General features: G+C 46.4%; 1 protein-coding gene across 5 annotated transcripts in view; it reads right to left on the bottom strand.

Annotated features, from left to right (window-relative positions):
• ZHX2 (zinc fingers and homeoboxes 2) overlaps window positions 1-21,671 on the bottom strand; it is a 247,719-nt gene that overhangs the window by 143,517 nt on the left and 82,531 nt on the right. The window contains exon 1 of one of the 5 annotated variants that reach the window (XM_064384557.1): window positions 20,284-20,795. The exons of the other annotated variants lie outside the window; for them this stretch is intronic. The gene's annotated coding sequence lies outside the window, so the exon portion shown is untranslated. Of the gene's footprint in view, window positions 1-20,283; window positions 20,796-21,671 lie in introns of those variants that run through there. 5 annotated transcript variants of the gene reach the window in all.

Genomic DNA, 21,671 nt, shown 5'->3' with positions numbered 1-21,671 from the left:
GTAAATTAGTACAGCCACTATGGAAAACAGTATGGAATTTCCTCAAATGCTAAAAATAGAACTACCATATAATCTAGCAATCCCACTACTGGTTATATATCCAAAGGAAATAAAATCAGTATGTTGAAGAGATATCTGCACTCCCATGTTTATTGCAGCACTATTCACAATAGCTGAGATATGAAATTGAGCTAAGGGTCTATCAACAGATAAAGAAAAAAGTGTGGTATCAAAAATACTATTCAGTCATGAAAAAGAATGAAATCTCATTTGCAGCAATATAGATGAGACTGGGAACATTATGTTAAGTGAAATAAGTCAGGCACAAAAAGATAAATACTGCATGTTCTTGTTGATATGTGGGAGCTAATAAAGTTGATCTCATACAAGTAGAGAGCAGAAGAATGGTTACTATAGGTTGGGAAGGGTAGAAAAGGGAATAGGGAGAGGTTGGTAAATGGATAGAAGATTATAGCTAGATAGGAGGACTAAATTCTAGTGTTCTATAGTACTATAGGGTGACAATTAACAATAATTGTTTCTGGCCGGGTGCAGTGGCTCACGCCTGTAATCCCTGAACTTTGGGAGGACAAGGAGGGTGGATCACCTGAGGTCAGGAGTTCAAGACCAGCCTGACCAATATGGTGAAACCCCGTCTCTGCTAAAAATACAAAAATTACCTGAGTGTGGTGGCATACACCTGTAATCCCAGCTACTCAGGAGACTGAGGCAGGAGAATAGCTTGAAACTGGGAGGCGGAGGTTGCAGTGAGCTGAGATCGCACCACTGCACTCCAGCCTGGGCAACAAGAGCAAAACTCCATCTCCAAAAAACAAACAAACAAAAAACCCCAATAATTGTTTGTATATTTTTGAATAGCTAGCAGAGACAATTTTGAATGTTCCTAACACAAAGAAATGTACATGTTTGAAGTGATGGATATGCTAATTACTCTGATTTGATTCTTACCCATTGTATACATATATAGAAATATCACTCTGTGCCCCATAAATATGTACAATAATTATGTGTCCATTAAAATATTTTTTTAAAAAGAAAATTAAAAAAATCAAGAAAAGGGCTGTTTCTGTGTTTCTGGACTCTGAACTCTGCAGGCTCTGTCTGCAGTTTCAGACACAGCTCTGTGGATCCTGAGTTGCTTGGCCCTACTGAAGAATGAGATGACTGCTGCCTGCTCCCCTTAGTCCCTTTTAAAAAGAGAACACCCCTGGAGAAGGGGTGGATAAGGGGCTCCTGCTGTGTGGCTTGGAACCCTCTAGACAACCTGGGGTGAGAGAAGTAATCCAGGACCACCCACGGCAGGAGGCCGGCTGCAGTACAGCTCTCGGGCTGGCCAGAGCCCAGTGCAAACACTGGTCAGCCTGGGTCACTGTTGCACACTGTCCCCTGATGAGCCCTGGCCGGCAAGCGCGGCAGAGGGTGGCAACACCCACAGGAAGAGACCCAGACGCAGGGCCGGGGATGGGGAGTGGGGGAAGCAGGACAGGGACCACCTGGGAAAACCTTCCTCAGCCCAAGGCCCAGGCCTGCAATTCCAGGCAGCTCCAGGCCACGCGGCTCCTTGCCCTTTGCCGGGGACTCCTTCTACCACTTCCAGTTTTCCATTTTCTTTTATTTGGTTATTTCTAATTTTTAGTACACTTTTGCAAAGAAAAAAAATTGCAAAAACCGCAATTACTTTTGCACCAAGATATCTATCTTATGTATGTATACATTTGTATGTATGTATATGTTTTTTCGTTTTTGACATTTCTTTCCTTTTTTTTTTTTTTTTTTGAGACAGAGTCTTCCTCTATTGCCCAGGTTGCAGTGCAGTGGCATGATCTTGGCTCACTGCAACCTCTGCCTCCCAGGTTCAAGGTATTCTCCTGCCTCAGCCTCCTGAGTAGCTGAGATTACAGGTGCCTGTCACCACGCCCAGCTATTTTTTTTTTTTTTTTTTTCATTTTTAGAGACAGGGTTTCAACATGTTGGCCAGGCTGGTCTTGAACTCCTGACATCTAGCAATCCACCCACTTGGCCTCCCAAAGTGCTGGGATTACAGGCGTGAGCCACCGCGCCCAGCTGAAGTTAATTTCTCCTTTTCACCCACACTCGTGAATCACCACTCCATCTCCCTCTGTGTCACACACTCACATGTGCTCACACCCCCACGTTCCCACTCAAGGGACTTTACACTCACTCCCACACTCCTAACTCACTCATGTACACACACACACACACACACACACACAGTGTGAGAGCACAGTGTCAGGTACATGAGCCCTGCAGTCAATTGGATCTGGTTCAAATCCTGCCTCTGATGCTCTGTGACTCTGGGCACATGACTTAACCTCTCTGAGCCTTCATTTCTTTTCTTATAAAATAAAGACTCTAATAGGACCTTGCTTGATGGGCAGTGGTGCGGACCAAATACAAAAGGCTCAAATATTTGTCTGCTTGGACCTGAGGAAGTGCTCATTAAGGAAGAGCTGTTCCTCCTTCTTAGTTCTTCTGTTACAACTTCTCCAACAGTAATTTCTATTATGTGTTTGCCTCTTTGGAAGTACTCAATAAGTGTTGGCTATGATGATGATTACAATAATTTTGTTAATTCTGTCATATCACATTACTTAACTTAAAATTAATAGACTTTGATTTTTAGAGTGGTTTTAGTTCTACAGAAAAAAATGGGCAGGAAGTACAGAGGGGTTCCATATACCTCCTCTCCCCTTCTTTTCCTGGTTTCCTTTATTATGAATATCTGGCATTGGTAGAGTACATTTGTTACAACTGATGAAGCAATACTGATACATTATTATTAACCTAAGTCCATGGATTACATGAGAGTTCACCCCTGTGATGTACAGTTCTATGGGTTTTAACAAATGCGCAGTGGCCTGTATTCGCTGTTACAGTATCACATAGAACAGTTTCACTGCCCTAAAAATCTTTTGTGCTCAGTCTATTCATCCCTCCTCCTGAACTCTTGGCAACACTGATCTTTTTACTGTCTGCATATTTTTGCCTTTGCCAGGATGTTATATAGTTAGAATCATACAGTGTCTAGCCTTTTTAGATTGGCTTCTTTCACTTAGCAATATGCATTGAAGGTTTCTCCGTGCCTTTTCTTGGCTTGACAGCTCTTTTCTTTTTATGGCTGAGTAACACCCCACTGGATGGATGTATCCCAGTGTGTTCATCCATTCACCTACTGAAGGGCATTCTGGTTGCTTCTAATTTTTAGCACATATTACCTAACTGTTACTGGCATTCTGGTATATTTTTCTATTTTTTTTCCCTGAATTGGAAGCCTTTCAAAAACCCTGACCAAAATGTATGTGTACTCAATTCTTCATTAATGCCTCCCAAATATATAGAGAAAGAAACGTGTGGATCAGGCATAGACACTGGTGGAGCCCGCTAGGCCACACAGCCAGTGCCATAGACTACGGGCTTCTGCAGCAGGCTTCAAAGGAGTTACCCATTCCTGCAATGTTGAATGGTTGTGATATTCTCAAGGGTCTCTCAACCTTGGCAGAACTGATATGTTGGGCCAGATAACTCTTAGTTGAGGGGGTGTGTCATGTGTGGTGTAGAAGGCTTAGCTTAATGCATCCTTCATCCACTGGATGCCAGTAGCAACCCTGCCTCAAATTGTGACAAGAAAAGATGTCTCTAGACATTGCCTCATGTCCCCTTGGAGGCAAAATGGATCCCTCGCGGTCACCCAACCACTACTGAGAACCAGTGTTAAATATTTTGTTATTGTCACTGCTGTTATGATGAGAAATTTCTGTGCCACCCAAAAACTCCAAGAAAACTCCCATGCTCTAGGAGAGGGCCTTTTCTTTACAAGGCAGAGTGGGGGTACCCACCATCCCCTGACATCTCCCTGTATTTCACTCTTGTTCGGTGTGTTTGCTTTGATCACAACCAAATGCTGACACATGCAGACTGGCCTCTGGCTGGTTCCTCTCAAGATGACAAATTCAACCTGTTGATGAGTTTAAGCTTTCACTGACTCGCCAAAGATCATTCTTCTAGCTGAGGCCTGTCTCCTGACTGTAATCCAGTGACTTTTCCATAAGCCAGATAGGTCTCGCCAGTGAAGTCCTGACAGGCCACAGTTGGCTCTAGCACTCGCCCTGGTTTATCCATCAGCAGCTCCATGTTGGCTCTTCCTGAAGAATATATCCTGGATCTGACTGTGTCTCACCAGCCTTGCTTATCTAGTGCTGGTCTAAGCTATCATCACCTCTTGCCTAGTCTTCTGCTTTGACATTGGTTTCCAACAATCTATCTTTTTACACTGCCCCAGTGCAATATTTAAAAAAATGTAAATCAGATCACATCACTCCGTGGCTCCTGTGGCTTTCCATTTTTTTTGGAAATTCCAAAGCCCCATGGATGAGTTTTGCGGTGTTGCTACCACCTTGTTTCTGGCACTTGCCTCCATCTTCTGAAGGATTTTCCTTAAGTAGAATTCTGAAGGACTGGAAGTTGGACGTGTAAGGCTCCTAAAAGGGCCCGTCTGGCCCGGGCGCATGTGCTCCCGCAGGTCTGCTTTGCCCCTGCACCCTGCATTTCCACCATGAGCTCCTGATTCCACCAGTTTCCTCTGTCACCCCTTCCCCTTGGTGAAGACCAGGCTTCTGTGGCCAGAGGATGTCCACAAAAAGGGAGTTTCTGCCGCTTCTGTGCTCAGGTTCTACCTGACTGACTCAAGGGCTCTGGCTCCTCCATGCGAAGGCAAGGTAGTGCTGGTGGGGGGCTCTGTGACCACAGCGAGAAGCACAAAAGGGAAGAGCTGACAAATTCCTCCCTTGTTCCACCCTGATGAACTTTCCTCTGAGACACAGCACTGTCAATTCTGCTGTAATGCATGCTTGAAAAATCTGTTCCAACATGACTGACAAAAAAGAAAACAAGTTGAATATACCATGAATCTTGCATTTGCCTATGCCCAACTTTATCAGTGAGAAACAGTAGGTGAGCACAGAAAACTGTATCCGACTGAACGGAGCCATATAGGAAAACAGTTACGCCCCACGTAGCAGCACTTCAGTCAATGACAGACCACGTGTACTGTGGTCTCCTACGATTACGATACCGTATTTCGACTGTACCTTTAAAATATCTAGCTATGTTTAGACACGCAAATAGTTATCACTGTGTTACAGTTGCCTGCAGTGTTTAGAACAGTAATATGCTCTACAGGTCTGTAGCCTAGTAGCAATAGGCTATAACACATGGTCTAAGTGTGCAGTGGTTATACCATCTAGGTTTGTGAGTTTGCTCTATAAGGTTCGCTAATAATGGCCTAATAATACATTTCTTTTTCATTTTTTTTGAAATGGAGTCTTGCCCCTGTTGCCAGTGCAGTGGCTCGATCTCTGCTCAATGCAACCTCCACATCCCAGGTTCAAGTGATTCTCCTGCCTCAGCCTCCCGAGTAGCTGGAATTACAGGCAAGCACCGCCACACCCAGCTAATTTTTGTATTTTTAGTAGAGACGGGGTTTCACCATATTGGCCAGGCTGGTCTCTAACTCCTGACCTCATGATCCTCCCGCCTCAGCCTCCCAAAGTGCTGGGATTACAGGCATAAACCACTGCATCCCGCCAATAATGCATTTCTTAGAGTGTATTCCTGTCATTAAGTGGCACGTGACTACACACAAAATGCACGCACGCATTTATCTCAGACGTCTACCAGCCACCTTAATTTACGTCCTGCATTATGAGCCAAACCCATCCACACCTGGTGTTACAATGTTCATCTGATTTCAACCATTTTCCACAACTTCACAGAAACTCACAAGCTGAAACCTTTCTGACATTTGGTTCCACCCACAAATGGGTCTTTCTTGCTGCAAGGTGAAGTACTGTATTTACTGTACTGTTTGTGTATTTCTAAACCTTATGTGATGTGTAAAACTATGCTACTGCTTTTATTATCTTTTTTGTTCTAGTATTGTGTCCCTAACCACATTTTCCCCATAAGCCCTGTGATTTGTAAAGTGCAATTGTGCATAGTGTGATGGTTTGGGGAATACATATGTTGCATTATGGTATAAGTGTGTTCCATATTGCCGCTCCAAAGAATCCCATGTGTCAGAGCAACTGGCTAGAGTTTCTCAAGAAGTCATGGGTCAGCTGAGTAATGTATTTGCAGGCTTTGTTTTCTCTCTCTTGCTTTCCTTCTCCCTCACTCCTGCTGCTGTCTGGGATTACACATCCCCCTCCCACTTCCATCTCCTCCACCCATCAGGTGTTATGAGTATGGCGTCAGCCTTTGTTTTCCAGGGAACCCGGGCTCAGGTCAAGCACTGCACATATAGGGAACAGCAAATGCAAAACCATACGGTGGAACCTGGCTTGGTGTATCTGAAGAATGAGAGAAAGCTTGCATGGTTGCTGCATAGCAGATGAGGGGATGTGGGAGGAAACGAGGGTGGAGGGAAGGGCAAGGCGTGGTCTTGGGGGGTTTGGTTAGCCAGAGAAAGGAGTCTAGACATCAGGCCAAGTGCAATGAGAAGCTCTCAGATGGTTACAATCCCTGGGAGTTATGTGATTTTTTGTTTGTTTGTTTTGGGACAGAGTCTCACTCTGCTGCCCAGGCTGGAGTGTAGTGGTGCCATCTTGGCTCACTGCAACTTCCGCTTCTCAGGTTCAAGCGATTCTTCTACCTCGGCCTGCCGAGTTGCTGGGATTACAGGTGTGCACCACCACACTTGACTAAGTTTTGTATTTTCAGTAGAGATGAGGTTTCATCATGTTGGCTAAGCTGGTCTTGAACTCCTGGCCTCAACTGATCCTCCCGCCTTGGCCTCCCAAAGTGCTGGGAGTACAGGCATGAGCCACGGTGCCTAGCCTCTTTTGGTCTGTATTTTTAAAAGATAACCCTGTCTGGGGTGTGATGGAAAGATTGCAAGCACCAAGGCTGGGAGTGGGCAGACCACTCAGGTGGGGTCTGTACCAGGGTGGCTGAGGAGTGCTCAGGAAGTAGCCAGCACTGCCGTTGTTTCTGGGAACTTGGGAGGGAAGGGAGAAAGTCTAGGGGACCTAAGGTCCAATTCTGTATATTTCATTATTGTCCAGTTTGGGATGGGTCACTATTCTTTAGAGAGAAGAAGAAAAAACGTGCAAAAATAGTCATAAAGATTCTTGAGAATAGAGGCAAAGGACCACAGTCATGGTGACTGTTTAAGGGCAAAGCTTATCCACTGGCTTGGGAAATAAGAGAGAGGTGTGTGTGTGTGTGTGTGTGTGTGTGTGTGTGTTTGTACATGTGGGGTGGGTGCCTGAAGAACAATGCAAATAGAGGTTATTGTCTCCATTCACTCCATTCACGAACAATAACCACAACATGATAAACTGCAGTGCGATGCTTGTCTATGTTTGAAACGTGGCCAAAGCAAGGGGAGATTAATCACACAGGGAAGGCTGGTATCTCAGGGGCAGATGGAGACAACGAGCTAGCAATTTTGAGTCTGATTAGAAACTGCTAAAATCAGAACTTCCAGTGAGGAACTATACTTAAAGCAGCCCTCTCTTTTGAGGTGGGGGGAACATGGGAGCAGGGAGAGAGGTTGATTTAAATTAATTAAACCTAGTGCTTAATTAAGTGTTCTTAGAAACAAACTGTATCCTTCTTGCATGGTTAATGCCAATCTGGGTGCACAGTGCCACGAAATTTGCTGGTTGAAAGTTTTAAGGAAATGGGTGGGGGTTTCCATATGAATGCAGGTACTTTTGGAAAGTGAGAGTCATGCTGTGGCTTGATTTAGGGATAAAACAGAAGCCCCTTCTCAGAAAGTCAGGTAGCTTGGAAAAGAAGAAAGGGTATGGATCTTGGAATCAGGGAAGCTGGCTTCTAGTCCCTATGTGGTCTGTCACCTGCAGGGTGAGCTTGGGCAAGCCATCTATTCCAACGGACCCGTAAATGTTTTCATTGTGACATGCCTTTTGTGATTTCACCTCCATGCCACAAACTACATTTATCAAGTTCTACTCCATTTCTACACATGATTAAAATGCACACAGTAATGTTAAATTGGTAGTATTTACCAAACGCTTCCTATGTTTATTCCAGATACTGTCTAAGCCCAACTATACGAATTAATTTATTTAATTCTTGTAACAACTCTAAGAGGTAAATACAATTATCCCCATTTTACAGAGGACAAAATGGAGGCACAGAGAAGTCAATAACTTGCCCAAGATCTCACCGATGGTAAATGGTGGGCCACAAATACGAACCTAAGATTTTGATCAAAGGCAAAGAAATAGAGCTTTAATTAGTATCAGCCTTTACCTCCTTAGTTTGCTTATCTGTAAAATACAGACACTCATCTCCACTATGACCTCCCTCCAGGAGTTAAAAGGCTCCAATGTCAAGGTGCTTAGAGAAACTTTACAGATACTGATGCCTCAGGATGAGGCGGGAGGGCATGAATGCTCACACATGGATCCTGCAGCCACGCTCTCATTCCCAGCAAATGATCTGTCAGCGATATCCCATCTGCATCAGGCACTCGGTCACATAGGTCACTGGGCATTAATCAAGTATTAGGACTCAGAGAGATGATGCCACTGCTTTGTCGGTCATTCAGCTTCACTGCACTGAAACCCTGGGTGAGTTTCTTTTTTCCTGTGGTTTCTTGGGACATAAACTCAGGGTTCTTTCGAACTCCTGACCTCATGATCTGCCCACCTCAGCCTCCCAAAGTGCTGGGCTTACAGGTGTGAACCACCGAGAACTCAGGGTTCTCTAACTTGACTTCCTATTGTAAGTGATGGGGCGATTGAGCAGCATCTGCTTTAGATGCTCTTTAGGGTAATGTCCAAGGTGTTACCTGGACTTCCGCTGTGGCATGTTCTTGCTCACAAGCATCTCTCTCTCTCTTTTTAAATTTTGAGGTGGAGTCTCACTCTGTTGCTCAGGCTGGAGTGCAGTGGCATGATCTCAGCTCACTGCAACCTCTGCCTTCTGAGTTCAAGCGATTCTCCTGCCTCAGCCTCCTGAATAGCTGGGATTACAGGTGTGCACCACCATGCTTGGCTAACTTTTGTATTTTTAGTAGAGATGGGGTTTCATCATGTTGCTCAGGCTGGTCTCGAACTCCTGATCTCAGGTGATCTGCCCACCTCTGCCTCCTGAAGTGTTAGGATTGCAGGTGTGAGCCACAGTGCCTGGCCCCTCATGAGCATCCCTATCTCAATGTTCCATAGAGACAAGGGTAGAGAGTATTTCTGGTGTCCTTGCTGAGCCTTTCTACAGGAAGGAGGGAAGAGGGCAGAGTATACAGGCTCTGGACAGGATAGCCTGCTTCTGAGTCCCAGCCCCACCACGGGGGGACCTCTGGAAGTCACTCCGTGTCACCAGCCTCAGGTTCCTACCTATAAAAATGAGATATGGCCAGGTGTGGTGGCTCATGTCTGTAATCCCAGCACTTTGGGAGGCTGAGGCAGGTGGATCACCTGAGGCCAGGAGTTTGAGACTAGCCTGGCCAACATGGTGAAACCCCATCTCTACTAAAAACACACAAAAAATTAGCCAGGCGTGGTAGTGGGCACCTGTAATCCCAGGTACTTGGGAGGCTGAGGCAGGCAAATCACTTGAACCCGAGGTGGAGGTTGCAGTGAGCCAAGATCACACCACTGTACTCCAGCCTGGACGACAGAGTGAGACACCATCTCAACAAACAAACAAACAAACAAACAAAAAAGAGGTAACAACAGTACCTCTCTCATGTTGTTTTAAGGATTAAATGAGATAGTGCTAGGTACATTCCAAACTGCAGGGCAGCACTCAAGATTCTTAGTCCCTAAGTTTAGTCCTCATAACAACACTATCGGGAAGGTAAGATTTTCTCCAGAAGCTCAGGGAGGGCAAATGATATATCCAAGGCCACATGTCGGCAGGAAACAGAATCAGGATTTGAACACAGTCTTAAGGGTGTGTGGGAAAGTGGCCTGAGGGCCAAATTAGAGATTGGTGGTGGTAGAGACAGAAATAGGGCTGGGGTAACATCTGCCTTTGCCACTCCGAGGAAGTCACTTAAACTGGGCCTCACTTTCTTCATCTGTGAAATGGGAATAATACTAGTGTTTGTTGTAGAAAGTATCAAGTATGAACTAAACCCAAAGTGTTGGGCTACTATGGAAAAAAAAGATGCAGAATTATAAATAACAACAACAAAAAATCTTAGACAGGCCTTTCTTTCATTTGAGCTCCATTTCTAGGCAGACTGCCTCTCAGGAAACCTTGGGCAACAGATTCTGCTGAGAGGCACGAGGCTAACCTTGGGTTCCGAGGCTGTGCCGTGCTGCTCTGCAGGGAAGCTGCTTAGGAGAAGCAATACGTCCAACCGTGGCACTGTGGAGAGCACAGCAGGTCCCCATTCCTCTACCGATGGGTTCCATTAGTCTCTGTAGACACTTTGGGTCAGGGATCAGGTGTGGTGTGAAAGACACAGATACTGACTTAAATGCCCTGTGTCAAGGTCTCACTTTGAGGTCAAGTTCACCTCATGGTTCTTAGAGCAGAAGAAATTACGTGAACATCCCAAAGACATGAGACTTTGAGGACTCCTCCATATGGCTTGAAGGTTTCATCAGGTGGACTTCCGGAAACAAGTTACTGGTAGTAGTAACAGTCCCAGTGCTTTACCTTTCTCTGTATTCCTGCCTTTTGACATGTCACCTTGTAGGTTCCCACGCTCCCCGCACCCCATACACAGACTCTCAGCCATGTAATTTGCTTTGGTTCGTTGGATAATAAGGATGTGATGCAAGCCAAGACCTGAAAAAGCCCTTGTACCTTTCTGCAAGAGGACCCCTCACTCCTCTGCCATGAGACTGCTGGAGGGTGAATGATGTGTGAAGCTGTCAACTCACCCCTATCATCCCATCGGAGGTCATCTTAGATCAGCCAACATCCAGAAAACCCCCTAAGATATGGGTGACCCCAGTTAGGATTGGCAGGACGCCCCTCACTGACCTAGGTATGTGAGCAATCCCATCCCAAGCTGAGATCAACTGAACCGTGTAGACGATCATGCTAAATAAGCGTTGCTTCTTTTTTACCACTGAGGTCTATGGGCAGTTGTTATGAAGCACTATTGTGGCAATAAGTAGCTGATACACACACACACACAAACACATAGATTTTTAAATGTAACATACCATGACTTTGACTGTATTTTGCTACACTGTTCAAGCTTTCCTTTCTTTGCCTCTATCTTTGCTTCTGGAGGTACTGATAAGAAATGTTTTTATTTGATACACACACACACATGCACACACACGCACACACACACACACAGAACTGTTACATTCTCATACTAGTCCACACAATGAAATCCTGATAGGAGGGAATGGAAATCTCTACAAGCTTTACTCTCCCCTTTATGTCCCACTCTTCCTCTTCCAATCTATCTAAATAAAAATCCAATGTATATTTTGAATAAATAGGTCATATTTGTTTAAGATAAGCTCCCACTCGGTACCAAGAATCTGCCTGTGGAAGAGTCAATCAAATCAGATCATGCTTCCTTCTCCAATTGCATCCCATAGTTCCCCTCCTCCAGGTCATAGCTCCCCCAAGTCCTCCTTCTTAGAACTGCTCCTCCACTGCCAGGTGCAGGGGCTCACGCCTGTAATCCCAGCACTTTGGGAGGCTAAGGCAGGTGGCTCATGAGGTCAGGAGATCGAGACCATTCTGGCCAACATAGTGAAACCCCGTCTCTACTAAAAATACAAAAATTAGCCAGGTGTGGTGGTGCGCACCTGTAGTCTCAGCTACTCAGGAGGCTGAGGCAGGAGAATCACTTGAACCCAAGAGGCGGAGGCTGCAGTGAGCTGAGATCGTGCCACAGTGCTCCAGCCTGGGTGACAGAGTGAGACTCTATCTCAAAAAAAAAAAAAAAAAAAAAATTGCTCCTCCACTTTCCAGTCCCATCCTCTCTGTCCAGGAAGATGCGTGGGCCTTCAAGGCACCTGCAGCCACTTCCACTGGACAGCCCTCCCCGTCCCCACCAGCGAGGTCCCCGTGTTCCCGCAGCACCACCATTTGTGTGCTTTTTGTGATACTGTAGTTCGTGTTTCGATGAGGCAGCAAATCCAGATAAAGCTGGATTCAAATCCCCTCTTCCCAGCCTCAGGAACTTAGGGGAAGTTCTCCAAAACCTCAGAGCCTCAGTTTCGTCATTTGCAAGGTGAGGATAATGATGATGATATGGTCTCTATCTCACAGGGTTGCCTGTGAAGCTTAAATGATGTAGTACAACTCCAACACTCTGCATAGTGCCCGGGGTGGAGTAAGCACTTACTATGTTAGCCGTTATTAGAATCATATGCACGGTACTGTGGGAACTTGCAGTCCTAGCTAGCATTTATTTACTGCTTACCATGTGCCCACTGTTTTAAGTATTTTGTGTACTGTCCTAGTGCTTATGTGTATTTCATTTTAAACCTCATGGCAATGGTTAATGTAGATAGTGTTATTATCTCCAATTTATGGATGAGAAAATTGAGGCACAGGGAGGTTAAGTAAGTTACCCAAGGTCACACAGCTAATAGGCCACCCACTACCCCCACCATCCTCTCTCCACTTTGTTACAGTTATTGACTCATCTTTTTCATTGGGGATCTGGGATGTGTCATGAATTTTTGCTTTCAAGTGCTTAGCACAGTGCCTGGCACATAAGCCTATCAACCTAGTGATGGAGGTTGCCACAGAGTGGTCATTATGTCTGTGGCCTTTTCTCTCTTGACATTCACCCTCTTGAGGGCAGAGGCCTGGGTCCCCCAATCCCTGCACCTGCTTGTTGCTGAACGGACTGGTTGGGACAGATGGCTCCTTGCAGAGGAAAGATGGGCTCCTTCTCACCCTGGTGCACACAGGCAAGGCCTCTCTACACCCAGGCTTACAATCCGGCTCGATTCAAGACACAGGAAGCTGCCTCTTGAAACAAGGCTTCCAGCAGCCGCAGGCGAGCAGGGATGAAATTAGCAGATCGGTGTACAAAGGAGTGTTTAATAATGCTATCACACTACCCCGTCCTCATGGAGCCGTTGTGACATTCTGCATTAAAAAAGTGACAACCCTCAATTGCTGCGTGTAACCAAGGCCTGGCATCATGTTGGCGCCCAGCCTCCAGAACACTTGCATTTTCTGGCAACAAATAGCATCCGGGGATTGGGGGAAACTGATGGCTTCATGCAAAAATGTCCTGGCGGACCCTCTTAGCCCTTTGTAGTTCAGTTGCTCTTCTGCTCGTCTGTCAGGAGCATAATTTTCATTAAATATTAAGGAGCTGTTTGTTAAAATAATATTGTCATGGTAACCGGGTAAGGGGAGGGGGCACTGAAATAGTCTGGTGCTGCCCGAATTGCAGAATATTAATCAAGTACTTGGTACTGTTTAATGAGCTTCCCTCCGTGTTTCCTGGTAACAATGAATTTGGAGGACCCAGGGGCTTGGGTTTGCCCAGGTTGGTTGTCAGTGTCAAAGACGTGAGTTCTTATGAGTTCCTGGTGCTGTGTTGTGATGGACGGATGGAGGAGGCAGGGAAGGATGGGCGGGGGGATGGATGGATGAGTGGGTAGGTGGGTGGATGGGTGGGTGAGGGATGGAGGGATGGGTGGGTGGATAGATGGATCGGTGGATAGATAGATGGGTGGGTGGAGGGATGGATGGATAAATGAGACGGATGGATGAATGCCAAAACCAAAATTACAGATGTCTGTGTCAGAGCTGTTTTGAAAGCTCTTCTATTTTTCAGTTGCCCTTTTACAGTGAAAATGAATTTTGCCAGAGAATTAGGGAAAAGGGGTCAGGGAAGAAAACAAGGGAAGGCAAAGATTTATCTTGCCTGAAGGGAGAGCTGATGGCAACGATAGGGAGGCAATGTAGAAAAATTTAGAGTCAGGCTGCCTAGGTTCCAATCCTGGCTCTGTCCCATCTCACTGTGTAACCATGGGTGGGGGACCCGCTGCCCCAGCAGCTTCTGTTTCCACATGTGTAAAAGGGGCTCATAGCCATGCTTATCACAGAGGATTGTTGAGGGGATTAAGGAAGATGATGCTCAGTAAATACCAACATCACGTCTACTACTACTGCACCTGCCAGTGCTACTGGCGCTGCTGCTGTTGCTACAGTGCTATGAAAGCCACCACTGTGGGAAGACCCCAAGGAGCTTTCATGACCCAAAGATCTAACTGAGTCCTTACCATCCAGTACAGCACCAAAACCCAGGTCTGGCTGACACTACCACCCGTGTTCTTTATGAGGTCAGCAAACTTTTTCTGTAAAGTGTCAGATAGTAAATGTTTTAGGCTTTGTGGGTCACATGCAACCTCTGTCACATCTTGTTCCTTTTTATTTTGTTTTTTACAACCCTTTAAAAATATACTACCATTCTTAGCCCACAGGCCACACAGAGACAGGCATAGCTGGCCGGTCCGTGCCCTGCTGCCTTCTGAGTAAAGACAGGAGAAAAGGAAGGCAAAGTAAAAGGAGATGTCTATATGGGTTTTCCTTCCTCTAAAAGCAGGTTGAAGATATGCATAAAAGAGAGAAATCTGGATCCAGGAATTTGTTTGACTTTAAAAATAAAAATAAAACCAGCCATGATTCACTATAGCCTTGTCTGCTCATTTTATGGTCAAGGAAAGGGAGGCATACAGAGGTGGGGTGACCTGCCCAAGGTCACATTGCTAGTAAGGGATAGAGCTGGGACATAAACCCACGTGGGTGGTCTGGCACCTGAGAACGTTGGCACTGCCCCATCCCCCACTGCGAACATAGAAAAGAATCTCCATTTTCTTCTATTCTGAGTCTCCTGACACCCTCTATCAGCTGACTCTCCAGCGAGAAGCTCAGACCTTAGGGTCTGGCAGAACCGTGATCTACTGTTTACTGGGTCTGTGGATATTCTCTGGGAGATAATTGGCTTTTAGGTACCTCTGTTTTCTCAGTGGTAAAATGGAGATGTTTACCATACCTCCTGGTGGTTATGAAGATTAAATGGCTGGATGGCTCACGCCTGTAATCCCAGCACTTTGGGAGGCCGAGGTGGGTGAATCCCTTGAGGTCAGCAGTTCCAGATCAGCCTGGCCAACATGGCGAAATCCTGTCTCTACTAAAAATACAAAATTAGCTGGGCGTGATGGCGCAAGCCTGTAATCCCAGCTACTCGGGGGAAGCTGAGGCAGGAGAATTACTGGAACCCCAGGAGGTGGAGGTGGCAGTGAGCTGAGATTGTGCCATTGCACTCCAGTCTGGGTGACAAGAGCAAAACTCTTGTAAGGGACTTAGCAAATGGTATTGAGTGAGTGCTGGATAAATATTAGAACTGATGATTATAACAATAGCTGTGGTAGGCGGAGTAATGGACCCCCAAAGATACCATGCCCGAATCCCTGGAACCTGTGAATATTTTAAGTTAAATGGCAAAGAGGAATGCAGATTGCAGATGGAGGCTGACTGGAAGGTAGTCAGTTTTCTCAATGGATTTTTCAGTCAGTTACAGATCGAACTCCTTGTCTACGCTTTTCCCCTTTTCACTACTGCACTTGACTAGTCCAAAGAAAACAAGATTGCAGATGGAATTAAGGTTGCTAATCATCTGACCTTAAGATAAACAGATTATTCTGGATTATGAGGGTGGGCACAAGGTAATCCTAAGAGTCCTTTAAAGATGTAGGAAGCCGATGAACGTCAGAGTCTGAGAAACCGCATGCTCTCATGTCCTATAGCATGAGAAAAACTCAACCATCCTTTGCTGGCTTTGAAGATGGAAGGAGGCCCTGAGCTAAGCAATTTGGGAGGCCTCCAGAAGCTGGAAAGCAAGAAGATGGATTCTCCCTGAGAGCTTCCAGAAGGGAATGTACTTTGTTTGTCAATACTTTGTCACCTTCAGCTCAGTGAGACCCATTTCGGACTATGACCTCCAGCACCGTAAGATGATAAATTGGTGTTAAGCCTAAGCTTGTGGGAATTTGTTAGAGCAGCCATCAGATCTAACACACTGTAGTCTGGAATACAAACCAGGAAACTCACCAGAGTGGGAGCATAGCCTGAGAAAAAGATGGCATCCTGCATCGGCTGCAGGATGAGGAGCCCTCGGCATGCCCATTCTGATGCTGCTCAACCAGTGACCACCTCCTGAGTGCTGTGCAGGGGCCAGGTACGGGCAGGCATCAGCCCAGGGGCTGCAGGGGAGTGGAGAGAAATGGAAGCACACAGAGGACACGGCCCAAGTCCGTGCGGGGAGATGACACATCTGCATGTAATTACACTATTGTGGGGTAGCGTGCTACAGAGGGAGACCTGCATGTAGTCTATCACTTCTGTGAAAATATTTCCCTGCCCAGCCTTCACTCTCACATGCGTTCTGGACCACAAAGGCCAGCTCCAGGTTCAATGCTCCCCACCGAGTCTGCTCTGAGAATTACAGCCACAGTCACTCCTTTTCCTTAAGGCTCTCAAGGCTCTGCAGGACGTACATATGGCACTTTGGCTTTAGTTTCTTCTCTCTCCCCAATTCCTCACCACCCATTCTTGGTGCATGTGGTCCCACAATGCCCGGTGGGAGTGCGTGACACAGGCCTGGCCAATTGGCACTGTGCACCCTTTGGCTCCAGCAGTTGGCTTAGGGACAGACATATGACCCAAGTCTCTCAATTCCAGGGCATTTGCTAGGAGCACTCTGGAAGCACAGCCTTCTTTCTACGGGGGTTGCTGAGAAAAGCTGCTGGCTGTCGGTGGGGGAAACCTGTCTGAGTAAATCCCACACAGAAGAAAGCTGAGCCGAGAGATGGAGAGACACGACGCCTGCAGACATTGCTGGGATCCAGCTGGGCGCAAAGCCAGGCCAGCTCAGACTTTTCAATTACACGAACGAACCGCCTTTTTGTTTTACACTTATGTCAATTTGAATTGGATTTCCATCTTGTAACCAAAAGTCTGACTAATATAATCAAATACCCACTTAAGTATTGGTATCTACGAGTTCTAGGTGTTAGCATTTCCTTGGTCAAGAAACTTGGAGCTCTGAAGTATCACGGAATAGGGGTTAGGTCAGGGCACTTAGGGCCAATTTTAGCTGGACTGCAGAGAAGGATGAAGTGCCCTCTCACTTCTTTCTTCATTTCTTTGGTTTAGCTTAGCTGCACTGAGTCCACTCCTAATACTGGACCTTGCCTATCTCAACTGCCATGTGCTGCCCATGAGGCTCTAGCTGCTCCAGCAACCTGACTTCCCAAAGCCTCCAAATGTCCAAGCTTTGTCTACCTCTGCCACCTCTGCCACCTCTGCCCAGGTTTCCCCTCCTTCAGGGTCTAAATGAAAGCCTCCCTGAACCCACAGGCAGAATGAAAGACTTCGATTCTATGGGTAGGAAACTTATCATCTTGCTGAGGTCAATCTGGTGATCAATGACATACTGACTTCTGTGTTCATTTACTTTTTGATTTTGTTTTTTACTAACACTTTTACTCGGGACACTACCCCAAGCACCTTCCACAGACTCATCTAGTCATCATAACTACCCTATGAGGGAACCCATTTTATAGCTGAGGAAGGCACAGCACATAGATGTTAGATAACTTGTCAGAATCACAGGACTAGCAAAGGTGGAGCTGAGATTCTAACTGAGGAGCCAGTCTGGCTCCAAAGTGCACTCTCAATGACTCTGCAATACTGCCTCACATTGGATGTGTCTACTGTAAGATCCACGGATGCTCAGAGAGGAGACCAGGGCCTCAGAGGAGGCTGCGGGACTTGCACCGAGTTCTGATGCCCCTGCCTGGGCCTCCAGGCGACAGCTTTCTAAGGAGGCCTATGTTGGCCATGCACTCTAATCTCAAGACCTCCTCTCCGGTCCCACGGTGTCCTCCAGCTCCATCCTCAGGAAGGAAGAGTTTGAAGCTGGATAAGAAGAGAGGTACTTGGGAGGCTAAGGCAGAAATGTTTGAACCCAGGAGGCAGAGGTTGCAGTGAGCCAAGATCATGGTACTGTACTCCAGCCTGGGCGACCAGAGCAAAACTTCATCTCAAAAAAGAGGAAGAAGAGAGGGATCCACAACAGGGTCACCACACTACAGAATGGAGCCTCAGAAGGGACAATGGGAGGGCGGGATGGGGTTACCTTCGTCTTTCTGCCCTGCCCATGAAGCCTTGGAAAAGCACTGGCTTCCTTCTCCTGGGAAGGAGGCAGGTGGCTTCTCAGCTAGTTCCTTTCAGTTCCTATGAACTGAAAGGTAAGAAAGCTGTACTCTGCCCTCAGGTAAGGGCAGAGAACAGGCTGCGGAGAAGTTCTGCTCTAGGCCTCAGGGGAGAGGACAAGAGAGAAGAGGAAGGTGGTGTCACCCAGCTCACCAGGTTATAGGTCAGAGAGGACTGGGGGCTGATGCTCAAGATGGCCAGAATAAAGGTGCAGTTGTCTGTCGCCTGCCTTAGAGCCCCAGCTCTCAGCCAATAACCCAGGAGTCCTAATGAGTCTCTACTTCTATGATGAGGGATGCTGCTCCTCCAGTCATTCAGGTCCCTCTCCCTGCTTCACGTAGATTTCATTAGTCTTGATTTTTCTTTTTTTTCAAGACAGGGTCTCACTCTGTTGCCCAGGCTGAAGTGCACTGGTGTGATTGTAGCACACGGCAACCTTGACTTCTGGTATCAAACGATCCTCCTGACTCAGCCTCCTGAGTAGCTGGGACCATAGGCGGTCCCCACCATGTCTGACTAATTTTTAAAACATATTTTGTAGAGACAGGGTCTCCCTGTGCTGCCCAGGCTGGCCTCAAACTCTTGGGTTTAGGCAATCTTCCCTCCTCAGCCTCCTAAAGTGCTGAGATTATAGGTGTGAGCCACTGAGACCGTCCTTGAATTTTTTTTTTGGAGATGGAGTCTTGTCCTATCACCAGGCTGGAGTGCAATGGTATGATCTCGGCTCACTGCAACCTCTGCCTCCCAGGTTCAAGTGATTCTCCTGCCTCAGCCTCCCAAGTAGCTGGGATTACAAGCGTGTGCCACCACCCCTGGCTAATTTTTTGTATCGTTAGTACAGATGGGGTTTCACCATGTTGGCCAGGCTGGTCTCGATCTCCTGACCTCGTGATCCACTTGCCTCAGCCTCCCAAAGTACTGGGATTACAGTCATGAGCCACTACACTCGACTAATTTTTTTTTAAGCGGAAACTTAATCTTTCTCCCGAAGAGTTTCAGAGACTAAGGATGAAAAAAGATTTTCAATGCAAACTTCTTACCTGTTATTAACAAGCAAAGCCCATCCTTCTGAAACATGGATGGTGTCAATTTGGTGTTAGGTCAGCTTTCTTGTCCTGACTCTCCCGACAATGGGAATGGAATTCAGGTGTGGACACTTGCCGTGTTGAAGGAAAGATGTGGAATGGCCGAATCACCGTATGACTCAGTCTCTACTAAAGAAACCCGCTAATAGTCTCAATCATGTTACAAAGACATTCATCCACATGCGTGGCAGGACCCTTGGAGCTATTCCACCCAGAAGACCAGAGCAGAGGAACTCAAGCTGAAGATTTAAGCAGACATTGCTCATTGAAGAGTCATCAGCAATAAAAAGAGTCTCTGAAAAGCCAACAGGAGTCATTTGAAAAGTATGATGCTATTTTAAAAAAATCTATCTGTAACATCATTTCTTGAACATATTGCAAGAAAAAAAGCTATGCTTTCAGTGTGAATATAGATGGGAGGTGGTACGGAGGAAAAGAAATAGCATTTCTTGACCATCTTTTGTAAGCAAGGTTGTATGCTATGCCTCTTCCACATTTTATCTCATTTACTCTCCCAAATAACCCAGCGAGATGTATTATTTCCCCATTTTACAGATCAGGAAACTCAGGGGAAACCTAATTCTGGACTATTTTGTTTCATCTTCTGCATATAACTCTGGAAAAAACAGCTTATTCCCAGCTAGTACAAAGTCTCTCTAATTCAAATTCCCTGGCAATTTGAAATAGCAGCAAAGCTGCCCATTGAATGATTTTCTACTTCAAAAAACACACTGCTTTTGTTAGTTTCAGTGGTATTTATTCCTAAGCATGCAAAAAGAGTAAGTGGCATAAAAGTATAGGTCAGGTGCATTCAGCCACGTGGTCAGACCTGCTAAGCACAGGTCCTGTGGCTCCTGCATTAGCACCAGTTAGCCGGGCTGGGCTGAGTTGTCTGTGGACTGAAAGGTAAGAAAGCCCACCCGCATGCAGCAACACCCTGGGATGAAGACTTTTCACTCACCTGGGTTGTTCCTAACGTGGTCCAGATTAACGAGGTTTGGCTATGCCTTGTCCCTCTGTTATAAAACAAGGTTGCTAATATAAGACCACAAAGTATGATGCAGGAAGGTAGACTTAGAAATCGTTTTGTCTAAGGGTTGGGTGCGGTGCACTCATGCCTGTAATCCCAGCCCTTGGAAGGCTGAGGTGGGTGGATCACTTGAGGTCAGGGGCTCGAGACCAGCTTGGCCAATGTGGTGAAACCCTGTCTCTACTAAAAATACAAAAAAATAAAAATAAAAAATAGCCACTGTGGTGGTGTGTGCCTGTAATCCCAGCTACTTGGGAGGCTGAGGCAGGATAATTGTTTAAGCCCAGGAGGTGGAGGTTGCAGTGAGCTGAGATTGTGCCACCGCACTCTAGCCTGGGTGGCAGAGCGATACAAATAAAAAAATAAAAAATAAACAAATTGTTTTGTCTAGGGATGCCCAAAAGTGGCAGGAATGCTATAGTTCCTGCCTCCTCAGCAGACATCAGTAATCCACTGCAGAATACTCTTTCCTGGATATGCCTCAGCACCCTTCTCAGCATGATGCCCCTGGCAGCCATGACCAATTCATCCCTCATGCCATCCCCCTTCCCACCCAAGTTGGAAGTGAGGCTGTGGCCACCTGACAGATGTTGGGGCGGGGGTGATGGGAAAAGGAAACTAGAATAGTTTTAGATCCCCTAGGCACAGGGGCTGTGCTTGTGTCATATACAATTTGGCTTACATTACAATCCTGCTATCCAGCTAGGGTCTGGGTGAGATGGGGCGAGGAAGTCAAAAGGCAGGCCCCTAAGCAAGCTCATTCCATAGCTCCAAGTCTACCACCAATGTAAGAAATGTAACCCTGACAAGTGCTTCAGGCGAATGCAATTTTTATCTGAAATATGCTCCAAATCCTGGGGTGGTGGGGAGTGCCTTTTGCAGAGTGAATCATCACTGTGGGAATCCGGCGACACACTATTTGTCTTCCAGCCATGGAGACAGCCAGACCTCACTGGGGAAGGCACAGGCAACTGCGGGGCTTGAGACCACGCTACCCAAGCTGGGGTCTTAAATGATTCTCCATCTGTATCAACAGAATCTTTCTTTTGTGCTGGTGTTTTTCAGTCTTTACCACTACTTCCCGGAGGGAAGGAGGATGGTAAGGATGTCCCCATTCACTGGGAAAAAGGGGTGTTCTGTAAGGTCACTCCACTCTCCAGGAAGCCCACAGCTAGGAATAAATAGCAGAGCCATCTCTGCTTTCAACCAGGAGGGACCAGAGGGAGCCAGCAGGAAAATCAGCCTTCCACAGCATCTCCAGCTTAGAGAATGCACTCACCAGGAGGGATTGCTTCCTCTTCCCTGCCCTGCAGCTATGC

This window comes from Aotus nancymaae, unplaced genomic scaffold (genome assembly GCF_030222135.1).
Source record: "Aotus nancymaae isolate 86718 unplaced genomic scaffold, 86718_ANA_hifiasm-v0.15.2.pri h1tg000036l, whole genome shotgun sequence".
In the NCBI taxonomy this organism is placed as follows: domain Eukaryota; kingdom Metazoa; phylum Chordata; class Mammalia; order Primates; family Aotidae; genus Aotus; species Aotus nancymaae.
Note: the sequence above shows the minus strand (reverse complement) of the source record. Positions and strands in the feature narration are given on the sequence as shown.